Source organism: Symphalangus syndactylus, chromosome 17 (assembly GCF_028878055.3).
Source record: "Symphalangus syndactylus isolate Jambi chromosome 17, NHGRI_mSymSyn1-v2.1_pri, whole genome shotgun sequence".
In the NCBI taxonomy this organism is placed as follows: Eukaryota; Metazoa; Chordata; class Mammalia; order Primates; family Hylobatidae; genus Symphalangus; species Symphalangus syndactylus.
The window spans coordinates 23,923,236-23,941,055 of record NC_072439.2 but is presented as its reverse complement, the minus strand read 5'-3'; the positions used below and the strand labels follow the sequence as shown (position 1 = coordinate 23,941,055).

At 47.9% G+C, this 17,820-nt stretch overlaps 1 protein-coding gene across 7 annotated transcripts in view; it reads left to right on the top strand.

Annotated features, from left to right (window-relative positions):
* The window catches only part of SIPA1L3 (signal induced proliferation associated 1 like 3), a 292,121-nt gene that overhangs the window by 110,827 nt on the left and 163,474 nt on the right, over nucleotides 1–17,820 (top strand). For 5 of the 7 annotated variants that reach the window (XM_063621132.1, XM_055248054.2, XM_063621131.1 and 2 more), the window contains exon 2: nucleotides 2,008–2,075. The exons of 1 other annotated variant lie outside the window; for it this stretch is intronic. The gene's annotated coding sequence lies outside the window, so the exon portion shown is untranslated. The remainder of the gene's footprint in view (nucleotides 1–2,007; nucleotides 2,076–17,820) is intronic. One more of the 7 variants, XM_063621129.1, reaches the window with a different exon arrangement.

Here is a 17,820-nt window from a genome sequence, read left to right as displayed (position 1 = left end):
TGAGGCCAGGAGTTTGAGACCAGCCTAGCCAATGTGGCGAAACCCCATCTCTACTAAAAATATAAAAATTACCTGGGGTGGTGGTGTGTACCTGTAAACCCAGCTACTCGGGAGGCTGAGGCAGAATTGCGTGAGTCTGGGAGGCAGAGGTTGCAGTGAGCCAAGATGGCGCCACTGTACTCCAGCCTGGGCAGTAGATCAAGACTCCATCTCAAAAAAAAAAGAAATTATTCTGAGGAGTCTACAACTAATTCACCAGGTTGCCAGTAGAGTCCCTGGCATGAGAAAGGTTAAGAACCCCCTTGGGCTTCTCCAGGAACCCCAGGGGAATGATCATTGAAGTTGTCCTGATTCCTGGACCCTGGGGTATTGGCTAGCTGCTTGCTAGGCTTCCTTCCTGGGAGATTCCTGGAGGAGCTGACCGGCCTTTGAGGTTGGCGGGGATATTTGGGTAGCATTTGGACATTATGATATTGGGGAAGTGGAGCAGGGAGATGTTGCCAGCCCACAGCTGGCCCTGCCTTCATTGACCATTGTGACAGAGTGTGGTCTAGCCAGGTGGTCAGAAACAGACTCTGGGACCAGGTTGCTGGGTTCACATCCTGGCTCTATATAGTATACTTTTTTTTTATTTTTTAAAGAGACAGCATCTTGCTATGTTGCCCAGGCTGGTCTTGAACTTCTGAGCTCAAATGATCCTCCCATCTTAGCCTCCTGAGTAGCTGGGACTATAGGTAGGTACCACTGAGCCTGGCTTAGTATACTTTTGACTGACTGGGCAACCTCAGCTAGTGGATCCCTTATGAATTCTGTGCCTCAGTTTCCTCATCTGTAACATGGAAGTAATAATAGTATCTTCTTCTTGGGTGATGGGGAGAGTGAAATGAGTCAGCGCATGTCTGCTAGGACAGAGCCGGCACATTGGAAGGGATTGTTATTAGTGAATGGCCATTGCATATAGGACAGCTCTAGACCCTCTCAGATCTCATCTCCTGACTTAGTGCCCAGCCTCTGCCGGTGCCCAGAATGTGATGCTGAATAACACAGACAGTGCCTTCTCCGCCTGGAGACATTCATTCATCCGTGGAATATTCACTTAAATATAAACAAGCATACTAAATATTCAAAGGCATAAATTCATAATATAAAGTTCCAAACCAGGACAAGTGTGATTTCTCTGTCATTCCTCTGCTCACAGTTGTCTGAGGAAATGTCCTTAGAATAGCCCTCCATCTGTCCCCCCTGCCACCGCTTGCCCCTCACTCACCCCGTGCCAGCTCCACGGGCCTCCTGGCTGCTCCTGAGATGCTCTGCATCTGTTCCTGCCTCTGGAAGGCTCTTTCCCAGGTAGTCACACAATCTGTGGTCTCATGTATTCACATCTCTGTCCCCTCATCTGGGAGGCCTTCCCCGAGCTCTCCGTGTAAGGTCGCAGTCCCATCACAACGGCGCTGCCCTGCTAGGTTTCATCAAGGTTCCACTCTGTGACTTTGTATTGGGTATTTGTTTATTGTCCTCTTCCCCTGCTAGAATGTCTGCTCCCTGAGGACAGCCACTTTGTCTTGGAGAACCCTGGTTGTATTCCCGGTGCCTGGCACATAGCAGGAGTTCAGTAAATACTTTTTTTTTGAGACAGAGTCTTGCTCCATCACCCAGGCTGGGGTGCAGTGGCACAATCTCGGCTCACTGCAACCTCTGCCTCCCGGGTTCAAGTGATTCTCCTGCCTTAGCCTCCCAAGTACCTGGGATGACAGGCGCCCACCACCACACCCAGCTAATTTTTTGTATTTTTAGTAGAGATGGAGTTTTGCCATGTTGGCCAGGCTGGTCTTGAACTCCTGGCCTCAAGTGATCCGCCCGCCTCGGCCTCCCAAAGTGCTGGGATTACACTCAGCCATGTTCAGTAAATACTTGTTGAAAGAGTGAATATGTGACTGACAGCTGGGTATTGCAGCAGGAAGGCTTAAGTTGGCCAGAGACTTAACCTCTTCTTTTTCCTCCATGTAGATGCACAGTCTCTGACATCAGCTCTCCTGGGACCCTCCAAGAGCACTAGTGTCTAGAAGGTACTAAGGGTGAGTAAGGCGTGGCTGCTGGTTTGCTTAGAATTTTACAACTCATACACATATTATTTTTTAAAAAATTACGAAGAAAAAAGAGTATCAAGGGAAAAATGAAAGTTTGCATCACTGTTCTTCCTGTCACCCGCAAGCCTAACGTCTACCCCAGAGGTAATTACTGTCAGTCACTGGCTGGGTGCCGTGCCAGACCTTTTCCGGTACACAAACATTCCTACGTGCACATATACACACTTATTTTGGTTCGTTGTGTGAGAAAAAGGAACCAGGCTATGCGGTGCTTCTTGGCTTGCTTCCACCATCCCCAATAATAGTATGTTTTGAAGATCTTTGCTCATGAGTATACTTCAGCATATCATACATTTCATATACTTTTATTTTTTTCTTTACTTTTTAATTCAATGTTTAAACCTTACATAGAGTAAAACTCTCTCTTTGGTATACAGTTCTTTGTTTTGTTTTGAGATGGAGTTTCACTTTTGTTGCCCAGGCTGGAGTGCAATGGCGTGATCTTGGCTCACTGCAACCTCCGCCTCCCGGGTTCAAGCGATTCTCCTGCTTCAGCCTCCCGAGTAGCTGGGATTACAGGCATGTGCCACCATGACCGGCTAATTTTGTATTTTTAGTAGAGACGGGGTTTCTCCATGTTGGTCAGGCTGGTTTCGAACTCCCGACCTCAGGTGATCCACCCACCTCGGCCCCCTTTTTTTTTTTTTTTTGAGGTGGAGTCTCACTCTGTCATCCAGGCTGGAGTGCAGTGGCACCATCTTGGCTCACTGCAACCTCCACCTCCCAGGTTCAAGTGATTCTCCCACCTCAGCCTCCCGAATAGCTGGGATTACAGGCCCCTGCCATCATGCCTGGCTGATTTTTGTATTTTTGTAGAGATGAGGTTTCACCATGTTGGCCAGGCTGGTCTTGAACTCCTGACTTCAGGTGATGCATCCGCCTCAGCCTCCCAAAATGCTGGGATTACAGGCATGAACCACCGCGCCTGGCTGGTATACAGTTCTTTGAATGCAGACAGATGTAGACAGTTGTGAAACTGCCCCCACGATCAAGATTCAGAGCAGTCCCACCGCCCCACTATGTGAATGTACTAGTTTCTCTGTTGGTTAAAAATATGAGCCAGGTGTGGTGGCTCACACCTGTAATCCCAGCACTTTGAGAGGCTGAGGCTCGAGGATCGATTGAGTCCAGGCGCTCGAGACCAGCCTGGGCAACAAAGTGAGACCCTGTCTCTACAAAAAATACAAAAATTAGCTGGGTGTGGTGGTGCACACTTGTAGTTCCGGCTACACTGGGGCTAAAGTGGAGGGTCGCCTGAACTGGTGGAGGTCAAGGCTGCTGTGAGGCCCTGTCTCAAAAAAAACTAAAAATTTAAATAAATACATACATACATACATACATACACATGTATGGCATGGGTAATGGATGTTTACACATATTTTTATATATATATATATATATGGCAAATACTTACCTGTGCTATATAGGTTTTGAATATGTTATGTTTAGGTTTCTGGGTTGGGTTTGGGTTGGTTTGCTAGTGAACATTCTCTCTTGTTTCTGTGGGTGGGTTCTAAGCAGTGGCATGGGCCCCCAGCTGCATGTCATTTCAGTTTGCAGTGAAGCCTTCCTGGACGATTCCCAGCTTTGTTGGGAGGGGCCATTATCTGATCCTAGAAGAACCAAGAGACCATAACAGTGTGGGAGGTGGAAGGGGGAGGATTGTGGCATTCAGACCCTGGACGCAGGTAGCCGTGTCGGCCGAGCTGCGGGAACTGAGTGGCTGTGGATGGAGTTTCTCTCTCCTGGATGTTTAGTGGTTCTCATCTCATTCCCTCATCCTGGCAGTCTTGCCTGGGTACCTGAAGCTTGTGTGTGGGACAGTCGCTAGGGGCCAGATTTCTGTCAAAGGATGCTTCCTAGCACAATTCTTGATTACTTTTATTTTGAAATGATTTTGGAGTTATAAAAAAGTTGTGAAAATGGTTACAAAGTTCACATGTCTACCCTACATCCAGCTTCCCCCATGTTACCATCTTATACAACCATAACACAGTGATCAAAACCAGGAAATTCACACAGCCCAGTACGATTAACTCAATGACAGACATTAATCACATTTCACCAGTTTTTCCACTGATGTCCTTTTTTCTTCCAAGAGTCTATTCTTGATCCCGCATTGCATTTGGTTTTCATGTCTCCTTAACCTCCTCCGATCTAGAACAATTCCTCCGTCTTTCCTAGCCTTTCATGACCCGGACGCTTTGTTAGAGGACTGCTCTGCTATTTTGTTGTGTGTTTCAACTTGGGTTTTTCTCATATTTTCTCATGACCTGATTGAGGTTATTCATTATTTGGAACAATGCCACATAGGCACCATGCCCTCCTCAGTGCGTCATTGTGAGGGTCTATGATATCAATGAGTCATATTTCCGGTAATGTTCACGTAGATCACTTGGTTCAGTTGCTGTGTGCCAGATTTCTCCACAGTAAAGTTACACTTTTCCCTTTGTAATTAACAACTATCTTGGGGCACTCCAGGCCAGGAGTTTGAAACCAGCTTGTGTGATGAAGTGAGACCCTAGCTCTAAAAAAAAACAAATTAGCCAGGTGTGGTGGTGCACACCTGTAGTCCCAGCTACTCAGGAGGTTGAGGCAGGAGGATCACTTGAGCCCAGGAGGCGGAGATTGCAGTGAGCTGAGATTGTGCCACTGCACTCCAGTGTGGGTGACAGAGTAAGACCCTGTCTCTTTAAAACAAAACAAAAATGCTACCTTTGGGGAGAAACTTTGAGGCTATGCTAATATCCCACATCCCACTTTTCCTCAAACTTCCGCTCACTAATTTTACAATCCATTGGTGGCCGGGTCTTGTCTACAGCAGTTACTGCTGTGCTGTTTCCCTGATGGCAGTTTTTGTGTGCCTCTCATTCCATCTACATTTATTAATTGGAATTCTTCTGTAAGGAAGACCTGTCCCTTCCCCCTTACTTATTTCTTTATTTAGTTACTAATTTATATCCTATGGGCTCATAGAAACTTGTTTTAATCTAGCACATTCCTTTTTAATGTGATAAAAGCTCCCAAGTTCCAAGTAAATTCCTAGCATTGCCTCTCACACAGCAGGAAGAACGGCATTTTTCCTACGTGGTAACCAGGGCCTTAGGGAACTCGGAAAGAACAAGAACAGGTTTCGTTTGTTCATTCATTTATTTTCCTTCACTCAGCAAATAATGCATTTGAGCACCTACTATCTGCTTCTAGGCACTAGGGATTCAGGAATGAACAAAACAAACTCCTTACCTTAAGGGAATGGACATCCTACTGGAGAATAAAACAGTAAACAGATAAAAAGTGAATATGGGGCTGGGCACGGTGGCTCACACCTGTAATCCCAACACCTTTTGGAAGGCCAAGGTGTGCGGGTCACTTGAGGTCAGGAGTTTGAGACCAGCCTGGCCAACATGGTGAAACCCCATCTCTTCTAAAAATACAAAAAAATTAGCCAGCTGTGGTGGCACACACCTGTAATCCCAGCTACTCGGGAGGCTGAGGTGGGAGGATCGCTTGAACTCAGAGGCAGAGGTAGCAGTGAGCTGAGGTTGCGTCACTGCACTCCAGCCTGGGCGACAGAGCGAGACTTGGTCTCAAAAAAAAAAAAATGAATATAGGATAAGTTGGATGTATATAGTGTACATAGGATGTATATAGACTATATAGTGATGAATAAAGCAGGGAAGGGGACTGGCCTCACAGGGCAATTTTCGGACAAGGTGGCCAAGGAAGGCCTCTCTGAGGAGGCCCTGAATAGAGGAGGGAGTGAGGCGGTCCCCAGCCTAATTCATCCACAGCCATCTGGGAGATCGCAGTCAAATCATCTCCCTTCTGAACACAGTTTCTGTGAATAGGAAATGTGTTCCCTCTCCAAGGGGCAGCCCTGCTCAGCTGGAGCCAGTCTTATCCCCGAGTATTGCCAGATCTGATGTTCCCCCCAATAGAAAAGGAAAGTGAAAAATTTTTTGCCAGTCCATTGAACCCAAATTATGCAACATCAGATAATGGATGACTGTGACTATATTTTGTTTTCATTGTGTTTATTTTTTAAGTTTGCTTTTCTTTGTAGCAAAAGATAACAATTTTCCATTTTTAGTGGTGATATAGATTCTTGTTAAATATATAAAGCTTGAACATCACTTGAGGGCTGGGTGCAGTGGCTCACCCTATAATCCCAGCTCTTTGGGAGGTCAAGGCAGGAGAATCACTTGAGGCCAAGAGTTTAAGACCAGCCTGGGCAGCAGAGTGAGACTCCATCTCTACAAAAAATGTTTTAAATAGCCGGGCTTGATGGCATGCACCTGTAGTTCCAGGAACTCGGACGGATATGGCAGGAGGATCACTTGCACCCAGGAGGTTGAGGCCACGCTACTGTACTCCAGCCCCGGGCAATAGAGCGAGATGTGTGTGTGTGTGTATGTGTATGTGTATGTAAATAATTGTACAGATGGGGAGCAGATACAGCTGAAACGGAAGGGTGGAACACAGCGACTGGGCTTGGTAAGCACTGTGTGGCTCAGCCACCCACTGTTTTTCCTCTGGGGCAGGGGTTCTCAGCAGCGGGCCTGAGCTGAAATTGGCAAACAGTTACCATGGGTGTGCGCCGTGAGCCATTTGCATCATGGTATGTGCATCGGCCAGGAATGTCTTCAAGTTTCAGGAACAGAAACCCCCGCTCACCACAGCTTGATTGAATGAGGGCTGATTTCTCGCTCACAACAGCACACCTGGAGGTGCTTGGCTGCCAGTGTTAGTTTGGTGGCTGGGCAGTGTCAGGGCAGAGCCACTTTGATTCTCTTGATCTTTCCCCTCATGGACGCATCGTTGCTGCTGCCACGTCACATAGCCTCCTCTAGCTCCAAGGAAGGTGGCAAATGTTATTTAACTTTTCAGCCTTTCCTGAGGAGGAAGCCAGAGAAAAAATGAATTGAGAGTAGCTGTTGGGGTGGCCAGCCAGCACTGCCTGGCACCATGCGGAAGGAAAAGCAGTAATAATGAACATTAATGGGTGCTGACTCTGTGCCAAGCCCTGCTGTAAGTGCCTCACGTGCATGATCTCATTCAGTTCTTGTAACTACCCTAAGACGTCACTGTTGTGATATCCCCATGGTAATGATGAGGAAACTGAGGCACGAGCGGTGAAGCTGCCTGCCAGGTAGAGGAGCTGGGGCAGGGGGGCATGCAGCCTAGGTCCAGGGTCCTGTTCTTAGCCACTACACTTCGTTGCTTCATAAGAGGTCCGGGGTGCGGGGGGGTGGGGTGCAGAGGACCAGGCTGCTCACTGTCTGGCCTGGGTTTAAATTCTAACAGCAAGGGTGGAGCCCAGCAGCGTGTTTTGCTTTGGGGAAGTTGTGATCATTAAAAAACTGTCTTGTGAATCACATCCGCCCCTGTGTAACTAACTACCTCCCACTGGTTCAGGTCCAGTCCTTGGGAGAGTACCAGCTGCACGTCTTATTCCTGGCAGCCCTGCAGGGACTTACAAGTGGCCAAGGGAACCCCTCTTGGCCTCCGTTTTTCCAAACTGTACCTGTGCTTTTAGTTATTCTTCCCAGGACGAGGCTTCTAGCCTTTTCTTTCTCTGGAGGTCTGCTGGTTGATTGCGCGCACATTTGATATGCGCCTCCCCTGCCCATCCCTGTAGAGTAGTGGGGATGCAGTGGTGGCTGGGCCAGCCTCACGGCTGGGTGGCTCTGCCCTCATGGGGCTCCCTGTCCGGTGAGAGGAGCAGACCCTCAGACCCCAGAGTGGTCAGGTCTGTGATCGGGGAAGCCCAGGGGAGTGGGAACCCAGCGGAGGTGCCCAACCCAGCCTAGGGGTCAAAGAGGGCTCCTGGAAGCAGCTTTTGGGCTTTGGAGGTGGAATAGAGATTCATCAAGGAGCAGTTTCTACCATCTTCTCCACCTGCCTTTCTTCAGTGAAACTCTCACGACAGCTCTCCTTTCTGAACTTCTGTTCCCCTCCTCAGTAAAATGAAAGATTCAGACTTGGGTCTCCATCCATCCTTCCAACCAACCATCATTGACTGGGCACCTCCCATGTTCCTGCTCCTCTGCTGGGCACGAGGCTTACCCTGATATGTAGTATGTTGGGAAGTTCTGCAGGTAAACAACCCAGAGTGATAAGAGTTCTAATAGGGGAAGCCACGGGGCTGTGGGAACCCCGAGGAGGCACCTAACGGTGACTTGGAGTTTGGGGACAGGCTTTTCCAGGGAGATGAAAGCAAAAATGGGTTGACACGGTGGCCAAGAGCACAGGTTTCCGGAGTCCAGCTGACCTGGGGTCTAGTCATAGCTGAGCCCCTGACTAGCCCTAAATGGGCAGCTTAACTCTGGGAGCTTCCATTTTCTCCCAAGGCGGTTGTAAGGATTAAGATGGGATTATGCATTTCAAGTACCTAGGACAGTACCTGGCACAAGAAGTCACATAATAGATGATAATGAGATGATGATGATGAGATGATGGTGGTGGCGGTGGTGGAGGTGGTGATGATGATAATGAGGAGGAGGAGGATGGTGGCAGCTTGCATTCATTAGCCCTTACTGCATGTTGGAGGTTAGGTGGCTTAGTAACAGCCTATAAGATAATAAGCGTGGCTGCTGCTGTTGTGATTATTCATTCACCAGACATGTGAGGGGTCGCCCTGCACCCAGTCCTGAGCTGGCACAGGCCTAGGTGTAGCAGGACTGTGTTCTGGGAGCAGGGCTCATACAGCGAAAGCCTGGGCCAGGAATTTCATGGGCCAAGTTGGGAGTTTCTTTGGTGTGTGTTGGAAACCCATGGCTCCTGGCCTCCTGGTCCCCTTTCTTGTTCATTCCTCAGACTTTTCAGCACTGGCTTCAAGAGTGTAGGCTGCCCTTGACCTCTGTGGCCAGAACGCATGGATGCTCTGCTCAGCCCATCAGCCAAGCCCCAATTAGACCTGACAGTGTGATTTATTCTCTAGGATGGAGCCGGGAGGGCACAGCCCCAGTGGGTGTTTCGGAGGGAAGGTTGTCAGCCCGAATTAGCCCAGACCTTTCATGCAGCCTTGCTGGTTCAGCTTCCCCTGGCTAAGAGGGTTTTCCAGGGTGTTGCTGGCTTCAGCACTGCCTCCTTCCCCATCCCCAGGGACAGACACTTGGCTGTGATCCCTAAGGAGCGTGTGTGCTGAGGGCTGCCCAGGCAAGCCCTGTCTGAAGGCAGTGGAGGCTCTGGGTCGTTTCATCTGCCCCATCAAGAGCCCAGAGTGGCAGCTCCCTGTGGAGTGCTTGGCCCATTCCCCACTTCTGTTCTTTAACTGAGTTCTGTGCGGGGTGGCTGGTGGCCGTTTGCCTGCTCCACACCTTCCGGTCGGTGATCACAGTGCCTCTGCTTTCTAGCTGCCTTCATTCATTCACAGGAATGCCTCTGATGGGCGAGTTTCTGCTGCAGTAACAAATTAACCCTGAAATCCTAGAGGTTGGACACAACAGATGTCCATTTCTTACTCGTGACATGGGTGGGTCAGGTGGGAGGGCTTAACCTTGTACCTCAGGGACCCAGGCTGACAGGATCTCCCCCCACCCCGGTCTGTCCCCGTCTTGAAGCCTCACAAGCTGCAGAGACACCACAGCAGGAGAAGGGGACGGAGAGGTGCACAGCAGCACTTAGATGCCGAGGCCCAGAAGCCACGTGTTCACTTCCACCTGCACCCAGAACTGTCACACGGTCCTGCCTAACTGCAAGGGGCTAGAAATACAATACTCAGTGAGCAGTAACTATCACAGCCACAGTGGACAGGTGGGGTATTTATGCAGCACGTACTGTGTGCCAGGCCTTCTCAGGGCTCTAGAAATGCAAAGGTCTCCGCCCGCTTTCCTGGAGCTCATAGTTTAGTGGTGGAAACAGAATCGAAGTAATTACAGCAACAGCTGTGTGATTATGTCTGCACTAAGTGCTCTGGCAGAGGAGCCCAGAGGGCCGTGACAGCATATCTGAGAGCCCAGACATGTCTGGAGAGGTCAGGGAACGTCTGTCATAAGGACTGACATTTGGGAGAAGGCCTGAAGGATAAGTAGACCTTCCCCCAGTGGGGGCGAGGAAAGAGGAGAGAGGCCCTGGTAGAGGGAACCGCATCGGCAGAGCTCCGGACGTGGGAAGGAGCTTGACTCTGCGAAGGAACTGGAAGAAGACCTGTGTAACTGCAGGGTCAAGAGCTGGGAGAGGTAGGTGGGGGCAGATGGTGCCGGGTCTGGCTGGCAGTGAGGAGGAGGCTGGGACTTGGAACACCTGCCTTTTGGAGCTGTTGAAAGAATCAAATGAGCTCAGTCATTCTCTTAACAAATGCTGAGTTCCCACTCTTTGGCAGGGGGTGTTCCAGCAGTGAACAAGACGACAAATATCCCTGTTCTCAGAGCTGGCATTCAAGGAGGGGGACACAGACAATGAACCAGGTAGATACATAGGATAATTTTTACCTGGTGAAAAAAACTGCTGACCAGTAAATAGAGTAAAACGATAAAGAGCGTATGGATTGGAGGCGTTTAGCTCCAGGTAACGGCAACCCCCATTCATGCAGACTTAAGCAGTCAGGCCCCCCACCTCCAAGTCTGAGGGTTCTTTGGACCCTGTGAGCTGGTGACACAGCAGCTCAACAATAGCCTGGAGGACTGTCTGTCCTGGTGCCTTCATCTTAAAGCAGGCCCCTTCCACAGTCAGAGGATGGCAGGTAGGGATGCCCTGGGCAGTGTCAGGGCAGGTAGCAGGAGATTTTTCAAACTCTGCATGTCCCAAGAATCTGCCACTAGCGTGCCTTGGTGACAGTGAATTATAGAAGCCAGTGTGAGAGTAAGGAGGAGGCTGTTGCTCTGGTCTAGGCTGGAGATGCCAGAGGATGGGGCCAGGGTAAGGAGCATGGAGGGAGAGGAGGGGGCAGGTTCTGGGTACAGTTTGGAGGTAGAGTGGACAGGGCTTGCTAATGGCATGGCTGCTGGAAAGGAGTTCTGAGCAGACACACACACAGATGTCCACTGTGTACTGTATCTTCCTCATGTAAAAGTCATGTACATGCCAGACGCGGTGGCTCATTCCTGTAATCCTAGCACTTTGGGAGGCCTAGGTGAGCAGATCACCTGTCAGGAGTTCGAGACCAGCCTGGCCAACATAGTGAAACCCCATCTCTACTAAAAACACAAAAATTAGCCAGGCGTGGTGGTGGGCGCCTGTAATCCCAGCTACTCGGGAGGCTGAGGCAGGGAGAATTGCTTGAACTCAGGAGGCAGAGGTTGTAGTGAGCCAAGATCACGTCACTGCACTGTAGCCTGGGCGACAGCGAGACTCCGTCTCAAAAAAAAAAAAAAAAAAAAAAAAAGTCATGTGCATGTTACAGTCTGAGAAATCCTACAGGAAAGAAACCTGCTTCTTTGACTATGGAACGCTTTTCTTTTTGAAAGACACCTAGGAACATCTTCTACAGTATCATTTGGAAAATGTTTAATAATGATTCCCATCCTTGCTGTACATTAGAATTAGGTTGACAACTTTAAGAAATCCCAAGGCCTGGGTCTCACCCTGGACCAATTCAGTTAGAGTTACTGAGCGACATTATAAAGCTGTATTATTTGTTTGCATTTCTTTAATTTTTTTATTTTTATTTTCATTTTTTGGAGACACAGTCTCACTTTGTCACCCAGGCTGGAGTGCAGTGGCACAATCTTGGCTCACCACAACCTCTGCCTCCCAGGTTCAAGCAATTCTCATACCTCAGCCTCCTGAGTAGCTGGACCACAGGTGTGCACCACCACGCCTGGCTAATTTTTTGTATTTTAGTAGAGACAAGCTTTCACCATGTTGCCCAGGGTTGTCTCGAACTCCGGAGCTCAGACAATCCACCTGCCTTGGCCTCCCTAAGTGCTAGGATTACAGGCATGAGCCACCTCGCCCAGCCTGCATTTCTGATTATCAAAGTAATACTTGTTTGTTGTTTAAAAAAAGAAATCAAAGGACCCATAATGCCCCAAGATAATAACTTTTACAAGCTGGTGTGTGTCTTCCAGATTTTTTTCAACGCTTGTACCTAAAAAATACCATATGTGCCCCAAAACAAAGTGGTTCGATAGCTTTCCAAAGAGATGAAAAAAAGTTTGCCGGGTGCGGGGGGGCGGGTGTGGTGGCTCACGCCTGTAATCCCAGCACTTTGGGAGGCTGAGGCAGGTGAATCACCTGATGCCAGGAGTTCGAGACCAGCCTGGCCAATATGGTGAAACCCCATCTCTACTAAAAATATAAAAAATTAGCCTGGCATGGTGGCACGCCCCTGTAATCTCAGCTACTCAGGAGGCTGAGGCAGGAGAAGTGCTTGAACCCGGGAGGTGGAGGTTGCAGTGAGCCGAGATTGGGCCACTCTGCTCCAGTCTGGGCGACAGAGCAAGACTCTGTCTCAAAAAAAAAAAAAGTTTGGAGGCCCACCTGAAACGTTAGGGATTTGGACAACATAATCAGCTGTCTTTCTGTATTTTCTGATTGATTAATTTTGTGACATGTTTGGAATCCAGATATCAAAAATGTTGAATTCAGCAGGGTACAGTGGCTCATGCCTGTAATCCTGTCCCTTTGGGAAGCATAGGAGGATGGCTTGAGGCCAGGAGTTAGAGACCAGCCAGGGCAACATAGCAAGACCGCATCTCTACAAAGAAAAAAATTAGCCAAGTGTGGTAGTATGTGCCTGTGGTTGCAGCTACTTGGGAGGCTGAGGTGGGAGGATCACTTGAACCTAGGAGGTAGAGGCTGCAATGAGTCATAATTGTAACACTGCACTGCAGCCTGGGCAGCAGAGGGAGACCCTGTCTCAAGGAAAAAAGAGAAAATTGGACTCAAAATGTTCCGTATATCTTCTCATATGTCATAAAACAATGTTAGTCACACTTTTCACAGACATCCTTATTACAAGAGTCACTTTCTGAGTCATCTACACATATTTCCAGAGTACACTGTCTCCACGTCCATCTGAAGCATTTGTGATGTGGCATCCCTTGAATTTGTGTATGTTGTCACTGGAAACTGTATCCCAACACTGAGGAAGCCATTCCTCTACCATTAGACAGGTTTTTTTTTAAATGCCCCTTTTAGGAATTGGTGATCTCTACAGCCACTCACTGTTAGGTTTTTTTAAAAAAACAACTCAGATGTTTAAGGACAGTTACTGAACATGGGTAAGTGGCTGAGTAAACGTGAAAATATAAAAGTGGTTATATAATCGCCTGTTTGTGAGTCAATCAGACTCATCATTCCAGTGCGAATAATAAACGACAACTTAGGAAAATTTCTCCATGTTCTTTCTTCCCCCACAGTGGCACTTTGCTTTAAGGCAGTTTTCAGTGCTATATTACGCATCCTTTTTAAAAAAAAATTTCAAAATTCTAGTTGAAATGCCCCATTTAAGACTTTCACCTGAAGTATTTTGTTTAAATTGGTTAAACGTGGCTTAAAACCATTTGTCCCTATCTTGCTTTTTTTTTTTTTTTTTTTTTTTTTTTTTTTTTTGAGACAGAGTCTCGCTCAGTTGCCCAGGCTGCTCCACCTCCTGGGTTCACGCCATTCTCCTGTCTCAGCCTCCCGAGTAGCTGGGACTATAGACGCCCGCCACCATGCCCAGCTAATTTTTTTGTATTTTTTTAGTAGAGACGGGGTTTTACCGTGTTAGCCAGGATGGTCTCGATCTCCTGACCTCGTGATCCACCCACTTCTGCCTCCCAAAGTGCTAGGATTACAGGCATGAGCCACTGCGCCCAGCCCCTATCTTGCTTTTTAAAGGAATCTTTATTTTATTATTATTACTTTTTTTTTGTTTTTGAGATGGAGTCTCACTCTGTCCCCAGGCTAGAGTGCAGTGGCTCGATTTTGGCTCACTGCAACCTCCATCTCCAAAGTTCAAGCAATTCTCCTGCCTCAGCCTTCTCAGTAGCTGGGATTACAGGGACCCGCCAACACGCCCAGCTAATTTTTTTTTTTTTTTTTTTTTTGAGATGGAGTCTATGTCGTGATCACCCAGGCTGGAGTGCTATGTTGTGATCTGACCTCACTGCAACCTCCGCCTCCCAGGTTCAAGCGATTCTCCTGCCTCAGCCTCCAGAGTAGCTGGGATTACAGGTGCGTGCTACCATGCCCGGCTAATTTTTGTATTTTTAGTAGAGATGTGGTTTCACCATGTCAGCCAGGCAGGCTGATCTCAAACTCCTGACCTTGTGATCCGCCCGCCTCAGCCTCCCAAAGTGCTGGGATTACAGGCATGAGCCACCGCACCAGGCCCCAGCTGATTTTTGTATTTTTGTTTTGTTTTGTTTTTAGTAGAGACGGGGTTTTGCTATGTTGGGCAGGCTGGTCTCGAACTCCTAACCTCAAGTGATCCACCTGCCTCAGCCTGGCAAGTAGCTGGGACTACAGCTACAAGCCACCACACCCAGCTAAGTTTTAAATTTTTTATAGAGACAGGTCTCACTGTGTTGCCCAGGCTGGTCTCAAAGTCTAGTCTCAAGTGATCCTCCTGTCTCAGCCTCCCAAAGTGCTGGGATTACAGGTGTAAGCCACCACACCCGGCCCTTTGCTAATTTCTTACTTGGTTATTTTTTTCTGATATTGAGTTGTAAGAGTTCTTCATAAATTTTGAATATTAATCCTTTGTCAGATACGTGGTTTGCAAATATTGTTTCCCAGTCTGTAGGTTGACTTTTCGTTTTGTTGATTGTTTCCTTTGCTGTGCAGAAGCTTTTTAGTTTGATGTAGTCCTGTTTATTTATTTTTGCTTTTGTAGCCTGAGCTTTTGGTGTGATGTCTAAAAAATCATTGCCAAAGCCAATGTTGAGGAGCTTTCCACCATGTTCTTTTCTGGGAGTTTTATGGTTTCAAATCTTACATTTAGGTCTTTTATCCACTTTGAGTTTATTTTTGTGTATGGTATAAGATTTCATTCTTTGAAAGGCTCAGTTTCATTCTTATTGCCCACTTACGTTTGGATTTATTTCTGGGCTCTCTATTCTATTCTGTTTTTATGCCAGCACCATACTGTTTTGATTACTATAGCTTTGTAATATAATTTTAAATCAGGAAGTGTGATGCCTCCAACTTTTTATTTCTCAGTGTTGCTTTGGCTAGTTGGGGTTTTTTTGTGGCTACATATAAATTTTAAGATTGCTTAAAGAGCATGTTTACAGTGACTTTTCACACTTGGAATTGTGGGGTCAAGCCCTTGGGAATACTTACCAAGTCTTCTATAATATATGCCTCTCTTTTTATTATTGCCCAAACTGGCATCATTTAAGTTTTTAAAAGCTAATATGTCTTTCCCAAAGAGCACTTGTTCCAAAATAAAATAAAGTGAAAGACCCTGAAATACAGCTACATTTTCTAAGGGTGATATTTTGGGCATATCTTGCTTTATCTTTGGTTACATCTTGTATCCAAAATAAATGAAGTTAACCACTCACAAATAGCTAGCTCAGTAGTGCTTGACCTTCCTGTGTGAGCTGTAACTAGTTCTCTCACATCCCCAGCTTGACCTCATTCATTCATTCATTTGACGTTGATTTATTTCCTATCAGCTACCCTGAAAGCCAGTAGTAAAGATGGCCTTTGGAATGTGTTGGAATCCCAGCCATCCCCTTCTACCTCTATGACCAGGGCCAAAGCACTTACCTTCCTGTGCCTCAGTTTCTCTATCTGTAAAACGGAAGAGATAATGCTGCCTACATCATAATGTGGTTGTGGGCATTCAAGGATTTAAAACAGATCCATGGGCCAGGCACAGTGGCTCACACCTGAAATCCCAGCAGTTTGGGAGGCTGAGGCGGGTGGATCACTTGAGGTCAGGAGTTCGAGACCAGCCTGGCCAATATAGGGAAACCCCATCTCTACTAAAAATACAAAAATTAGCCAGGCATAGTGGAGCATACCTGTAATCCCAGCTACTGGGGAGGCTGAGGCAGGAGAATCGCTTGAACCCGGGAGGCGAAGGTTGCAGTGAGCTGAGATCACGCCACTGCACTCCAGCCTGGGCGACAGAGCGAGACTTCATCTCAAAATAAATAAATAGATAGATGTAAAGAGAGCGAAAGAAAGAAATAGAGAAAAAGAGAGAGAAAGAAAAAAACAGATCCATGGTCCTAGGTGGAATGTGATCCAAGCTGATGTCTTGTTATCACTGCAGAAATATTGATGTGATAGACTACCACTGTTCGCTCAGAACCTTCTAGGGTTGCCTTTCTGAAATCTGAATTATTCAGAATTCCGAAACACATCAGGCCCAAGAGGTTTAGGAAGGGATCATGCCACCGTATATATAAAGAAAGCACTTAGCATAGCACCTGGCACATAGTAGCATAGCACCTGGCACATAGTAGCATAGCACCTGGCACATAGTAAATGCCGTGTCAGTGTTAACCATTTACTGTTGCTACTATTACTAGTTAAAATGCATACCTTACCATCCCTAATCATCATCATGGAAAAGCAAATGATAATCACAGTGAAATACTGTGACACACCTGCTTCAGTGGCTACGATAAAAAGAGGGCACGGAGGAGCTGAGGTCGGAGAGTTCCACAGGAGGCCTGCTAGGGACTGGGCCTTTTCCTTAAATGGATAGGGGGAGGGTTCTGAGCAGAGGAAGGACATGATCTGACCCATAGATTAATAGAGTCCCTCTGGCTGTGTGTGGCAGCAGGAGCGGGAGCCAGGAAATTGGAGCAGAAGCTCCTGATGTGGTCCTTGGTCCTGCCTGTGGGGGTGTGAGGGAGGGGTGAGCCCATTTATATCTTGAAGGTGGAGCTGACAGTGAGTAGTGATGGCCTGGATGTGGGGGTGAGAGAAAGAGAGGAGGCTAGGATGACCCTGAGGTTTGGGCCTAGACACCAGCTGAGGGGTGAAGATATTGCATTGAGGGACTCCAGGGTCTGGGTTTGCAGGGAGTGGCAGAAGGCCTTGTGAAGAATCAGAGACGTGGCTGTGAGTTTGTTCGGTGCTGGGTGCCCGTCAGACAGCTGCGTGAGACGGCAAGGAGACAGTTGGATACGCATACCTGAAGTTGAGAGAGGTCCAGGTGGGAGAAGGAAAATTAGGGATCCCCAGCACAGAGGTGTTGAAATCACGGGGAGAGCCATGTGGATGGGGAAGAGCGAAGCTGTGCGGAGAGATGGCGAGGAATCAGTGAAGGAGGCTGGGGATGGAGCGCCAGTGAGGAGGGAGGAGACCTGGAGAGTATGCACCCCTGCGGTGAGGCAGGAGGTTGATGAGGGCCCCAGGTGATTGCTACCTCCAGCGACGGGAGGCACTAAAGGCTGGCGGGAGCAGGTTCAAGAGAGATGGGGCTTTGTTGAGGCCTGTGAAGGTGTGACTACACGTGTTGTTTGTTGCTTTCTCTCTGTTCAGGCCACACCTGGCACACAATAGCTGCACAATAAAACTGTGTTAAATTAATGTCTTCATGGATTGGGGAGAGGTTAGAACCCAGAGGAGCCCTTGGAATTGGGGTCGTCACTGTGGAGTATGGCAGAAGTGTGTTCCATGGACCTGGGCTCCTGTCCCCAGATGATGATGGGGATGGAGAATCGGAAACGTAACCCAGACACCTGGGCGCCCCCCAGACCATTTACTGAGTGCCTGGTGCCACCAACAGGACTGACGTGGCGTCCCCATCTAGAGAATGAGTATAATAATAATATGGACT